This window comes from Lontra canadensis, unplaced genomic scaffold, assembly GCF_010015895.1.
Source record: "Lontra canadensis isolate GAN:19392208 unplaced genomic scaffold, GSC_riverotter_1.0 scaffold17, whole genome shotgun sequence".
Lineage (NCBI taxonomy): Eukaryota > Metazoa > Chordata > Mammalia > Carnivora > Mustelidae > Lontra > Lontra canadensis.
The window spans coordinates 21,545,281-21,557,762 of NW_022631011.1; positions in this window are offsets into that span (position 1 = coordinate 21,545,281).

A 12,482-nucleotide genomic window follows, 5' to 3' on the forward strand; every position below is an offset into this window, starting at 1 on the left:
AACCTATTCCTGTAATGCTCCTACCATTGGCTATACCAGTCCAGGATTACAGAATCCCTCCACCCACGTCCTGCCATCACCTATGAGCTTACCTGTGGATGACCCATCCCACCCAGTGCTGTCCCTCCAGAGGATCCCTTGTGACCATTCTTTACCACCTCCAAGACCTACCTTTGTCCTGCTGTATCTGCCCAGTCCAGTGCCCCTCCTTCCCTTCCCTCCTCATCCAGCTGCAATTCCGTTTTCCTCTATCCCAGTTACGCTCAACATCTTTGCTCCTCTGTCCTCGTCACACTCATGTGACAGAGCCTCAGCCCAGGAGCACTCCACCTGGGTTCTCTGCACCTGCCACCGTGGGAGGAGCCACACAGCCCGGCAGCCGTTACCAGTAGAAGCACAGATAGCCCTTGGTCCTGCCTGGCTCTCCTCCCATCCACTGCAAAGACACTGCCAAGCCTTCCTCGAAGACACCCGGCCTCTGTTTAAGAAAGTAAAGCCATCAGACCATAATGCATGGTCCAGACCACTGTTGCTGCCCCCTCCACCCTTCCTAGCCTCCATGGTGTTAGAAGAATGCCTGTCCTGCCCAAGAAATCTTTGGATCCCATTTCTCACTTTCTCAGAGAAGATAAGGTGTGGATTATCACACCTCCCCTCACATCCTGGCACCTAGAAATGGTCTTTCACTTTGCCGCTCTCTTTCTTCTCATAAACACAACCACTGAGCTGAAAACAAACACAAAAAACTTTCCTGAAACCGTTGTGTGTGTCCAGCTATGACCTCCTTTCACTCCTTCCCAGCACACTTCTCCGAGGAGTTGTGCTCTGCCCTCACTTCTGCAACCTTACCCCACTCCTGTCTGGCTTTGACTCCATCGCTGGAAACAGAAGAGCTCTCATGAAGGTCCCCAGGGAGCTTCACGTCACTGTGTTCATGAAAAATTTTCAGTCATTTTATGGATTTCCCAGAAGGACTCAGTACCTTTTAATCCCTCCCTCATTCTCATGAAACTTTGTTGATATTTATGTTTGTCATTCCTTAACTAAATCTGTTCCTGTTGCACACAAGATCCATGAGGGGAGGGCTGTCTTTTTACTCCTGTCTGTCCCTCGGCCTTTACCTCCAGTTGGGCTGCTTCTCACCTCTACTAGGGTGCTTTAGAACACTTGGAAACCAGCATCTCTAAAACAGCACTACTGACCTTTACCACCTGGGTCCTCTGTCAGGGTTCCCTTTCCTTACATATGGCACCTCCATCCATCCAAATGCACAAATCAAGAAGCTGGAGTCATCCTGGACATTTCTCACTCTCTTAGCCTCCCCCCTATGCCCAAACACCAATAGGCCGTCAATAAGGGGAGTCTGGAGACTGAGGAGCACCCAAGGTGACAGAAGAACATATCTGGAACAAGAGCCTCACAAGAATGTTGGCCAAGAGCAGCGAGGCAGTAGGACACTGTTGGTGGGGGGAAGGGGATGAGGTGTTCAGGAAAAACTTGGCTTCCTTCGACACTGGGCATCTTATCCCTCTTCCCAGGGAGTTAGGTTCAGTCAACTATGGCAAAGTTTTGCTCCTAACAAAGCCAGGCTTTGTGCACCTTGCCTTGGGTCTGCAAGTGGCATTGAGATCTGCCGGTGATGGATGAGCGGTCCCCGAAGCTTTACAGTGGCTGTGGCTCAGGGAATGCAGAGCATCTGAGAAGCCACTGCAAGCCGCACGGAATCCAGAGGATCTGGAACTACCTTGGACAGACCAAATCTTTGCCTCTCCATGGTCCATCTCTTTTAGTCACAAACATATTTGTTTCTGTATAGTTGCTCAACTAAAGACATTGATTGTTCGCCCTATGCCCATATAGAATTCCCTATTCTTCCCAGATTAAAAAAAAAAAATTATCTTCTTGTAATCATCAAGACTCTGAAACTTGTCCATACAAATGGATCAACAGTAATTTCTAGAATTTTGAGCTTACAAATATTAGCAGGACTCAAATTCATAAGTACCTGATACCAGCTTGGGAATCACCATAAATGACAGACCAGAATTACAATTAGGTGAGAATTTTCTTTCCATTGTGTCCTCATCCAGTCTGATAATTCCTTCATTTATCAGAAGGTTCTTTCTGAGGGTTTCCTTTGAAGCTTAGGTAGATGTTTCCTTCCTCATTTCAGTTATTTCTGTTCATAGTTCCTATTTCTGCACCTTCTTTAAACATTAAATTGGCAAAAGGTTGCAAAGCTATACCTCTATTTTAGTGTCTTTTTTTGCTGCCACACTTTTTGTCAGCTCTAGATTTGATTTTCAGAGACAAAAGTTTATATACAGATCAGAGGAATGCAAATGTTTTATATTTAAAATTCACTTTTATTGGGAATAAAAAGTTTCATTTTAAATGATTCATTAAACAATCTCAAAACACTGTTCTTTTAACTGAATTTTGTTGTTTTGGAAAATAATTTGAGCAAAATTTTTCTAAAAGCCTGTTTTTAGATTGAAACCTAAGGATAGACCAGTAGGCACCTTGCCCATCCCTTCCCATGACTATATTGGAGTAAAAGTTCACAAGGGTGTTTGAACTCAGACATTTCCCAAGATTCAATGGCTCCACAAACCAGTTGGTTGTCAGAATCAAAAGGTTTTAGGGGCACCTGGGTGGCTCAGTCATTAAGCAGCGAGCTGCCTTCAGCTCAGGTCATGATCCCGGGATCCTGGGATCAAGCCCTTCATCAGGGTCCCTGCTCATCAAGAAGCCTGCTTCTCCCTCTCCTACTTCCCCCTGCTTGTGTTTGCTTTCTCACCATGTCTCTCTCTCTGTCAAATAAATAAAATCTTAAAAAAAGTTTTTAAAAATAAAAACATGCTATATTGTAATTATGGAAGAACACACACATGGAAATCAATATAATTTCAATAATACCGAAAGATATCGAGTGCAAAGGAGCTCTCTTCTCCCTCCTCCTCCCAAATCCTCAAGGCCACCACCCAGAGGAAGCCACTGTTACCAAATTCTATTTGTACCTGGGACGATAACACTATAACACATATACTTAGCTCATTTTATGAGCTTCAGGTAGTACATGTTACTCTGCTATGAAAAGATGAGGAATTTAGCACACTGATCTGCCTCTCAACTCCCCTGCCCAATACTTCTCAATTTTTGTTGCCCATACTATTTTTAGTTCTTCTCGTATTTACTCACATAACTTCATATGATATACCCAGACCTCCATTTTTGATCCATCAATGTTAGGAAGTTTCCAGTGGCTTTACACTACAGAAGATGGGGAGATGAAGGCGCTTATACCAACCCCTCTCCTCTGCTTCCCCTCCTGAGTCCAAACTTCTATTGTCAAGGTTTTGGGCATTTACGTTCTGTAACTATAAATTCAGTCTATGGATTATATCAAAATGTTGAAAAGTAATAGTATTAAAATACTACCATTATTTTAAAAAACATGATATTTACCATAGAACCATGTGGAATTACTGGATCTATAGAAAAGTAAATGTAATTGTTGGTCCCTACACTTGGGCACTTAAAAAGAATGTCCCAGGGATGCCTGGGTGGCTCAGTCTGTTAGGCCTCTGCCTTCAGCTCAAGTCATCATCCTGAGGTCCTGGGATTGAGCCCCACGACAGGGAGTCTGCTTCTCCCTCTGACCTCCCCCCCTGCTCGTGCTCTCCCTCTCTGCAATGAATAAATTTAAAAATCTGAAAAAAAAAACAAAAAACTATTCCAAATATCGAGGTCAAAATTCTCCACCATTTGCTCAAAGAATCATGGCATGTTTTTGTTTAACAAAAGTTGACTTTGTTATATAGTTTTATGTTTCTTCTGGAGCTTTTACCTGCTTTTCTGTTGTTGTTGACAGAGGTGAGTGTGTGTTCATTGTATCTCTCAGCTCTCCCCGGCTTTTGTTCATTATCCGATTTGTGTGATGGACTCCGCCTTGTTCTTGCCCAGGTCCTACGTGGAGCCCATGGAGCTCTCTAGTTTCTTACTGTTTTGACTGTATAGCTACTGTAGCAGTTGGAATTGCACTTGCCCAACTAACAGGAAACCCAACTTAGAGTAGCTTATCCAAATAGGACTTTAATTTTTCTTAAGGAATAAGAAATCTGGAAGTTAGCCATTCAGGCCTGGTACTAAGGTTCCATGATGCTTCGGAGATGCTTCCTTCTCTTTCTCTTTCTCCATGGAGCCATTTATCCTCAGTGTGTGGCTTTCCTCCTCACACTCATCACCTGTTAGCTGCATGATGGATGCTTACTCCTAACACGGGGTCTACAGTCCCCAGGCAGTCAGAAGGGGAAAGGCGGAAGGCAAAGAGCTGGTGCTGGCCGAGTTTGATCATCTTTTAAGAGTTTTCCCAGAGGTGGGGGCTCCTGGGTGTCTCAGTCAGTTGGACATCCAACTCTGGATTTTGGCTAGGGTGGCGATCTCAGGGTCGTGGGATTGGGCCCCAAGTTGGGGTTCTATGCTCATTGCAGAGTCTGCTTGGGATTCTCTCTCTCCCTTGCCCTCTGCCTTCCCCCTCCCCTGCTCGTGCTCTCTTTCATGCACACACACAAATTTTCGCTCTCTCAAATAAATTAATAAATAAAATCTTTAAAAAAAAAGTTTTCCCAGGATCATACCCAGCAACTTCTACTTACATCTTATTGGTCAAAACTGTCTGATATCAGCTCTAGCTGCAAGTCTGGGAAATGTAGTTTACAGCTGGTTTTTAGTAAGGGGGAGGGGTGTAAATAGGTACTGGATTAGCAACTAGCAATGAGGTTTTTTAAAATTGCATTTCAAGGTTAGTTGTGCAGTTCCTTAAAATTCAGATTCCCAGATTCTACCATTCCCACCCCCAGTGCCATCTCCATTAGGACTGTTACTTTGTTCTTAGTAAACCTCCTCAAGTGAACATCTGTGTGCAGATCGTGCAGATTTTCACCTGTTCACAAATAAACATGAGGGGACCACTAGTTGCAAAGGTCAAAACTGCATATGAACTGTCTTTTTTCCCTGTAGGGATTATTTAATAAACACCTATTTCTTTTTTTAAGATTTTATTTATTTATTTGACAGAGAGAGACACAGCTTGAGGGAACACAAGCAGAGGCAGTGGAAGAGGGAGAAGCAGGTTTCCCACGGAGCAAGAAGCCCGATGCAGGGCTCAATCCCAGGACCCTGGAATCACGACCTGAGCCAAAGGCAGACGCTTAACGACTTAGCCACCCAGACGCCCTTCAACACCTATTTCTGAAGCTCCTACTTTGTATCAACATTTCCTTAAGCTCTTTGGAGAACATGTCAAGTATTTATTACCCTGGCTCCAAAAAGTGCATTATAATGCCATATATGTGATACACACAAAAACCTATGGAATATAATGTTGTAATGGAGCTAAGAAGGGCCACGGGGGCTTATTGGCCTCGCTCTGCCTTGAAGACCAGTGCGGTCAAACACGGGAGGGGGCCATTTTGGAGGGCGCAGAGGCAGGGGATGAAGGCAGGAAGAACACGTGACAACAGGTACACCCTGACAGTAGGGAAGCAAGAAACAGGCTAGCCTATGCAGTATTTCAGGATACGATATAAAGGTAATGGGAAAGGACTGCTACATTATTGCCATGTCATAACTTTTGGTGACTTAATGGCTTTGCATAAAACAGTGTCTGATCTCTTCAGAGCTAACATTTGAGTCAAAATACTCATATCAAAACTGCTATGGGTGTCCAATAGCATTTTAAAAATAAAGTACTGGGGGGCATCTGGATGGCTCAGTGGGTTAAGGGTCTGCCTCCTGCACAGGTCATGATCCTGAGGGCCTGCTCAATAGGGAGTCTGCCTCTCCTCTGCCCCTCCCTTGCTCATGCTCTCTCAAATAAATAAAATCTAAATAAAATAAAATAAAATAGTGCAAGCAAGGTATGTCCTAGAATTCGCTCAGTTTTGAAGTGTTTAGGTAAAATACTTGTTTTTATTTTTATTTTTTTTTAAGATTTTTATTTATTTGACAGAGATCACAAGTAGGCAGGTAGAGAGAAAGAGGAGGAAGCAGGCTCCCCACCGAGCAGGAAGCCCGATGCGGGGCTCGATCCCAGAACCCTGGGATCATGACTTGAGCCGAAGGCAGAGGCTTTAACCCACTGAGCCACCCAGGTGCCCCTGTTGTTTTTATTAATGTGACATATTGGGTGATAGGTAGGCGTAGCAGCTTTGTCAGCTGTGTGTTTTATTTGTGTAAGAGCAAACTTAGTAAACTCTGCAGATCCAGGGTGGACGGGAACCTTCCTTGGCTATTTTCTGCATGTCATGGATAAAAGAGCTACTGCACAGTTAGCCTGTTTTCGCAATATGTGTGCCACTTCCACAGCTGAGTCATGTGTGCTCTCAGGAGGCTGGGGACAATGAGTGTGGCAGCTGGCCATGCGGTGTATGTGGTGGCAGAGTCCGCCACACGGGCCCCTGGGTTTGACACCGGAAGAGCAAGTCATGCATGGTATTGCTGTCTGAATATGAACTCTAAAATTATTAAAATAAAGGTTTTCTTATGGTTCCTCAAACATTTTTGGTTCATCTAGAGACTAGAAACACTAAAAATTGGGACAACAATTAGCAAAAAAAAAAAAAAAAATCTTTGTTTTCATTCTTTTGTGAAAGCAGTTTTTGTACTTTTCATGAAAGTGCTGGAGAGCTACCAAGGTGGCTGGAACTGGAAAAGCCACGATCCTCAAAGTCTGACATTTGCTATCACTTTGTTCCACAATGAATTTTGCTGCTTTGAAAGTGAAGACTGGGGGATGAGACACTGAGCAGAAAAGGGAAAGATCAGAGATGCTGAAAAGCTGAGCAAAATGTTTAGATACACTCAGGGCTGCTCTGGGAAAGCAGTCCTGGAAATACCAGGCCATCAGGGGGTTCCTTAAGGGCACCCTACTGGGAATAGGGAAACTAAAAAAGGCAGTGCAGCCTCCAGCCTGTGAAACTCTGGGTGATGAGATGAGATGCAGTCACCTGCCCTGCCCTGACTGTCCCTGGCTGTTAAAGTTAGTGAGTCAGTAGCTAAGTTCATTAATCGGTTTTCTTCTCTCTGGTTTTACTACGGACCTATATTTTCCAGAGCCACCAAAGCTCAGGGTAACTCCTGGTGTTTTAGATAACCAACTTTACCGGCTTATTTTACTCCTACAGTGGCTGAAAAAGTGTTTCTGGCAGTTTCTAAAACCTAAACACACACACAGGTTTTTCTGGTTTTCTGTGTTTCTTTTTTGTTTTTAATTCTTTTTCAGACTTTATAACAGATGTCTGGAAGGACTGGTACCAACGCTTTTTATAGTGGTTCTCACTGGTTGGCAGGTTTTCGTGTGACTTTCACTTTCTTCTCAGAACTTTTAAAATTCCTTTTGGTTTTCAAAATGTATCACTATTCCTCTCCTTTTATTTTTATTTTTTTTAAGATTTTGTTTATTTGTTTGCCAGAGAAAGAGAGGGAGAAAGAGAGCACAAGCAGGGGGAGCAGCAGGCAGAGGGAGAGGGGGAGGGAGAAGCAGCCTTCATCCCAGCAGGACCTGAGCCAAAGCAGACACTTAACCGACTGAGCCACCCAGGCGTCCCCAAGTGGTTGTTTCTTAAAGCTTAGTAGCAATGTGGCATCCGAAACTATCAATAAATTTTTTAGTCTTTCTTGAACTTTGAATGGATCTTATTTGTTATCTATTGCTCTAATACAAATTCCCCCACCCCAACTTAATGGCTTATAATCACAAACATTTCTTTTTTAACAGTTTCTGTGCCTGTGAGCACGACTTCCCTGGGTAGTTTTGACTCAGGGTCTCTCAGGAGTAGCAGTTATGATGTCGCCCAGGGTTGCCATCCTCTGAAGGTTTGAAGACAGAGGATCTGCTTCTAACCTCATTCACGTGGCTATTATCAGGCCTTCGTTCCTCACATGAGTGAATCTCTGTATAGGCTTCTTGAGTGTCCTTAAGACATGGCAGTTGGCTTCCCTGAGAGCCAGGGATCCCAGAGAGAACAAGACAGAGCTACAGTATCTCTTATGAACTAAACAGAAGTCACATACCAGCACTTCTGCTATGTTCTCTTCATTAGAGTCACTGAATCAAGTCCACATTCAAGCGGAAGGGAATTAGCTTCCATCTTTTGAAAGAAGAGGTATCAAAGAATTTGTGGACATATTTTAAAAAACCAGAATACACATGATTTTGTAACATCATGCACTGGTCATTGGGAAAATATTTGTTCACTGAGTTATAAGGAACTTTTAAACGTTGATAATTTCATTGCGTTTTCAAAAAAAAAAATCACATGTCAATATTACTACTGATCTCACTAAGTATCACTACACACCTATTTAGAATGGCTAAAATTAAAAGAAAAATAGTGATTATACAAAATGCTGGGAAGAATGTGGAGAAACTCATACACTGAAGATGGGAGTGTAAAATGATATGACCACTCTAGAAAACAGTTTGTTTCTTATAAAACTAAACACGCATTTAGCATATAGCAATTGCACTATTTCCTTCATGCAAAACTGTGGGTACACATGTTCATGGCAGCTTTATTCACAACAACCTGATACTAGAAACCCCCCAAATGTCTTTTAGTGGGTGAACGGTTCAACAAACTCCGGCGTCGTTCACTTGCAGATTCCTGTCATTTCAAAAATCTGATAACTGGATCCTTTATATCTATATCTATAGATGATCCTTTCTATCATCAATCTGTCCAAAACAATGAAAAAACAAGGGTTGATTGGAAAGTCTTTGAGTCACCTGAATCTTTGACGATTGGCTACTAGGTTGCTCAAAAGCTAATCTTATCTAAAGTTACCCCAATTGTCTACATTCTTCTACTTTATTGGGTAAGGGTGGGTGGGAATAGCACGAGTCCAAAATCCTACCTCTTCTATTTCCCTATTCTTAGTAAGCCTGCTTGGGGCGCCTGGGTGGCTCAGCAGGTTAAGCCTCTGCCTTCGGCTCAAGGTCATGATCTCAGGGTCCTGGGACTGAGCCCCGCATCAGTCTCTCTGCTCAGCAGGGAGACTGCTTCTGTCCCCCCACCCCCACACTCCCCCCACCGCCTGCTGCACTGCCTACTTGTGACCTCTGTCAAATAAATGAATAAAATATTAAAAAAAAATAAGCCTGCGTAACGGATTTTTAGAAATTCATGCATGCTCAAACGATAGTAACGTTTTAATAATTAATTCTATACATGCAACTCACTTTTTTAATAGCTTCTTCTTTTCAAAAGTGGTCCTGGAGTGCCCCCTGCAGGATTTCCAATAGCTTCCCATTCTCCATGATTACTCCTTGATCAATGTTCCCACAATCTCACCTGAGATTTTCCCAAATTGGGAATATTTGTTGTCCAAGCAAAATTTTTATATCAGCTGAAGAAGTAGGATGCCCACTAAAAAATTCTTTATATCTACCTTAGGTTTGTATCAGCCTACTTGTACTATCATAACAAAATACCACAGACTGGATGATTTGAAAACAGAAACGAATTTTCTCACAATTCTGGAGGATGGAAGTCCAAGATCAAAATGTTAGCACAGCTGGGTGACTGATGAGGCCTCTCTCCTTGGGGTGCAGACAGCTGCCTTCTCAGCGTCCTCCCGTGGCTTTTCTTCTCTTCTTGTGTTGGGAGAAATCTCTGGTGCCTCTCCCTTTCTTCTAAGGAGACCAGTCCTATTGGATTAAAGCCTCACCTTGATGACTTCACTGAACTGAATTAAAAGCCTCCTTAAAACGCCTCATTTAATCTCCTGAAAAGCCCTATTTCTAAAGACAGTTATCACATTAGGGGTTAAGGAGGCAACATATGAATTGGGGGGTCCTCTGTTCAATGTTTCTTTTACCATTTTCCAAATATGATACAATTCAAATAAATGAAACTGATGAGTAATTGAGAAATTGTTTTTGTTAGTAACAATATACTAATAATATGAGCAATGGACTTGTTTCTTCTTCAAATTCAACTTTCAAACCCTTTTTGATGTTTTCCAGAGTTTTCATAAATTTTGACTCATTTGATGCTTTACCCAGATACTGTTATGATTCTGTGTCAAGTATTCTATTGACTATGTGTTCTTTCTGTTCCAGAAGGCATTAGAAAGATTAAGTTCAGAGCTCTAAGTAGCTCACTCTTTATTCTGTGATGAATATCCCACCTTCCCCCTCCTTCTGCTACTTTATCTTTCTACTATATTTGATCTTAAATCCTCAAAAAGCTAGCTATGTTTGGGAAAAGCTGGAAAGCCTAGGACAGTAAAAGTAATGCTATTCCCAAATGTACCCTTTTAATATTCCTGAATTGAGAAACATATAGGAAATAAATAAATTTTTTAACAAGAGTAAACTGAGGTTTCCAAGCATAAAATAAACTTTGAAAACTTAAATCAATCTTAATTTTGTATGTAATCCATACAAAACTCCAACAGAAAAATAGCTATCCTCAAAATGTAAGTATTAAGGTTTGAAAATACAATCAGATGAGCTTTCACTCTCAATTTTTTTGAAGTTTTTTTAAGCAATCTTTTTAAGAACTCACGACACTGAGATCAATGGCTGCATCCTCTACCAACTGAGCCAGCCAGGTGCCCCCCACCCCCCAGCCAACTTCTAAAGTGCTGGAAAACTGCCCAGAATCTCAGAAGGTACAGATACCAATCTCTTCTGAGCAGCAAAAAATGTCCTGCCTCTAACATCTTGGGGACTGCATGTCCTTCATCTTCCTTAGGGCTATACCATGACCAACATTTTACCATCAGCTGCCTCACTGCATCCTGCTTCCTGTTCAGATATTTTAAAATATTAACGTACATTGAAGGAGAAAAAATTGGCAGGGATGCATGTCACACTATAAACAATGTTTTCTGGAATACAAGGGACTTTTACTTTAGCATTTCTGAATCCCTGTAATAAATTCAAATGAGCATGCATGTCTTTTACTTTTTTTAGCAGAAAACTTGATTTTTTATAAGAAGGAAATGCAGAGACTTATTTTGTAGATATAAAAATACTTTACAGTCATCCTTATTTCTGTAACTTAGAGATATTCATGTATCTACTTCCAATAAAGTGAAACAAAATATCCTTATTTCCAAATTGTGGTTTTGTCCCATTCCTATTTGAGTCTTTACTTACCAAACCAACACTTCCCACTTTTTTTCCCAAAGTGAAATATTTACTCTCTGATACACAGAGAAAAACCTATTTGGAATGTGAAATATACTGGTCATTTATTAAAATCTAACTATGAGAAGTTTAATGGGAAAAAACTGCTTAATTAGCACTACTTAATTTTATACAGAAGGGTAACTTGGTGCCAGGATGTAAGTTATCATAAAGAACAGTAAGAAACCACACAAAGAACCAATTCTAAAATGCTCTCTTCATATTTAATATTTTAAAAAGCATGTTCACAGCACACTCCAAGAATGCCACACAGCAATGGTTTGCTGCTCTTTGTCAAACAGAGTATGTCAGAAACCAAAACAAAATTTTTTTTAAATGGTTCATGGTTTTAAAATCAGTTCTCTGAAATTTCTGTAAATCCAATAATCACCAGTCATCTAAATTCTTGTTTCAGAGTAGTAAACATTTCAGAAGTGTAGTATCTATCCAAAATCACACTTCTCTGAAATGCGGTTAAAAGCTATATAACAGAAACAAAAATAAATATTTTTCTAGAAAGAACATATTTGGCATTTAAAAATAATGTTAAAGAAGCTGTCAAGTGTAAATGATGTTTAGCTTGTTACTTTCCAGTACCAGACAGAAAGTATGGATTATTAGAAGCAGAAAGTCTGGGTCTCTAAAGTCAATCTGACTTCAGTAACAGGAGGAATGATTACATTGTCGTCAATGAACTTCAACCCTAATAAAGCCAATGTACTTTCCCACTACAGTGCTTGATTTATTAAGGAAATGACATCCAGCTAGTACTAAAAATTATGTAGGGAGACCAGGAGTTCAAATTACTTGGTTAATCTGGTACCCAGGTTGTTTTATACATACTTTTTATCATGTGATGATTTAATATTTCTAATTAGCTTGCTGTATTTCTCTCAAAATCAATTAAATGTACAGTTTGAATGAAATGTAAACTGAACTTTGTTTCACTCACTTCATTAAAATATGTCAAACATGGTCGATTATTATATTCCATCCTTCCGGGTAATTTACATTTTCATTATAAATGCAGCTGCACCAGGAGTTCTATCCTAACCATTTCACCTAAATGTTGAAAACCTGAAAGTTAAATTTAAAAACTTTGAATAGTTAAGAAGTTCTTATATATTTTTCTCTTTCAAAGATCTGTGATGCCCTGTCTTGGATAGGAGTATGGAAAAGAAAAATTCAGTTCACATTCATGATTTACCAATAAACTTCTATTTCTGTCAGTCATTTTAAAACCAAATTTCCATTTATGTCACCTACTGAAGAGAAGAGATTT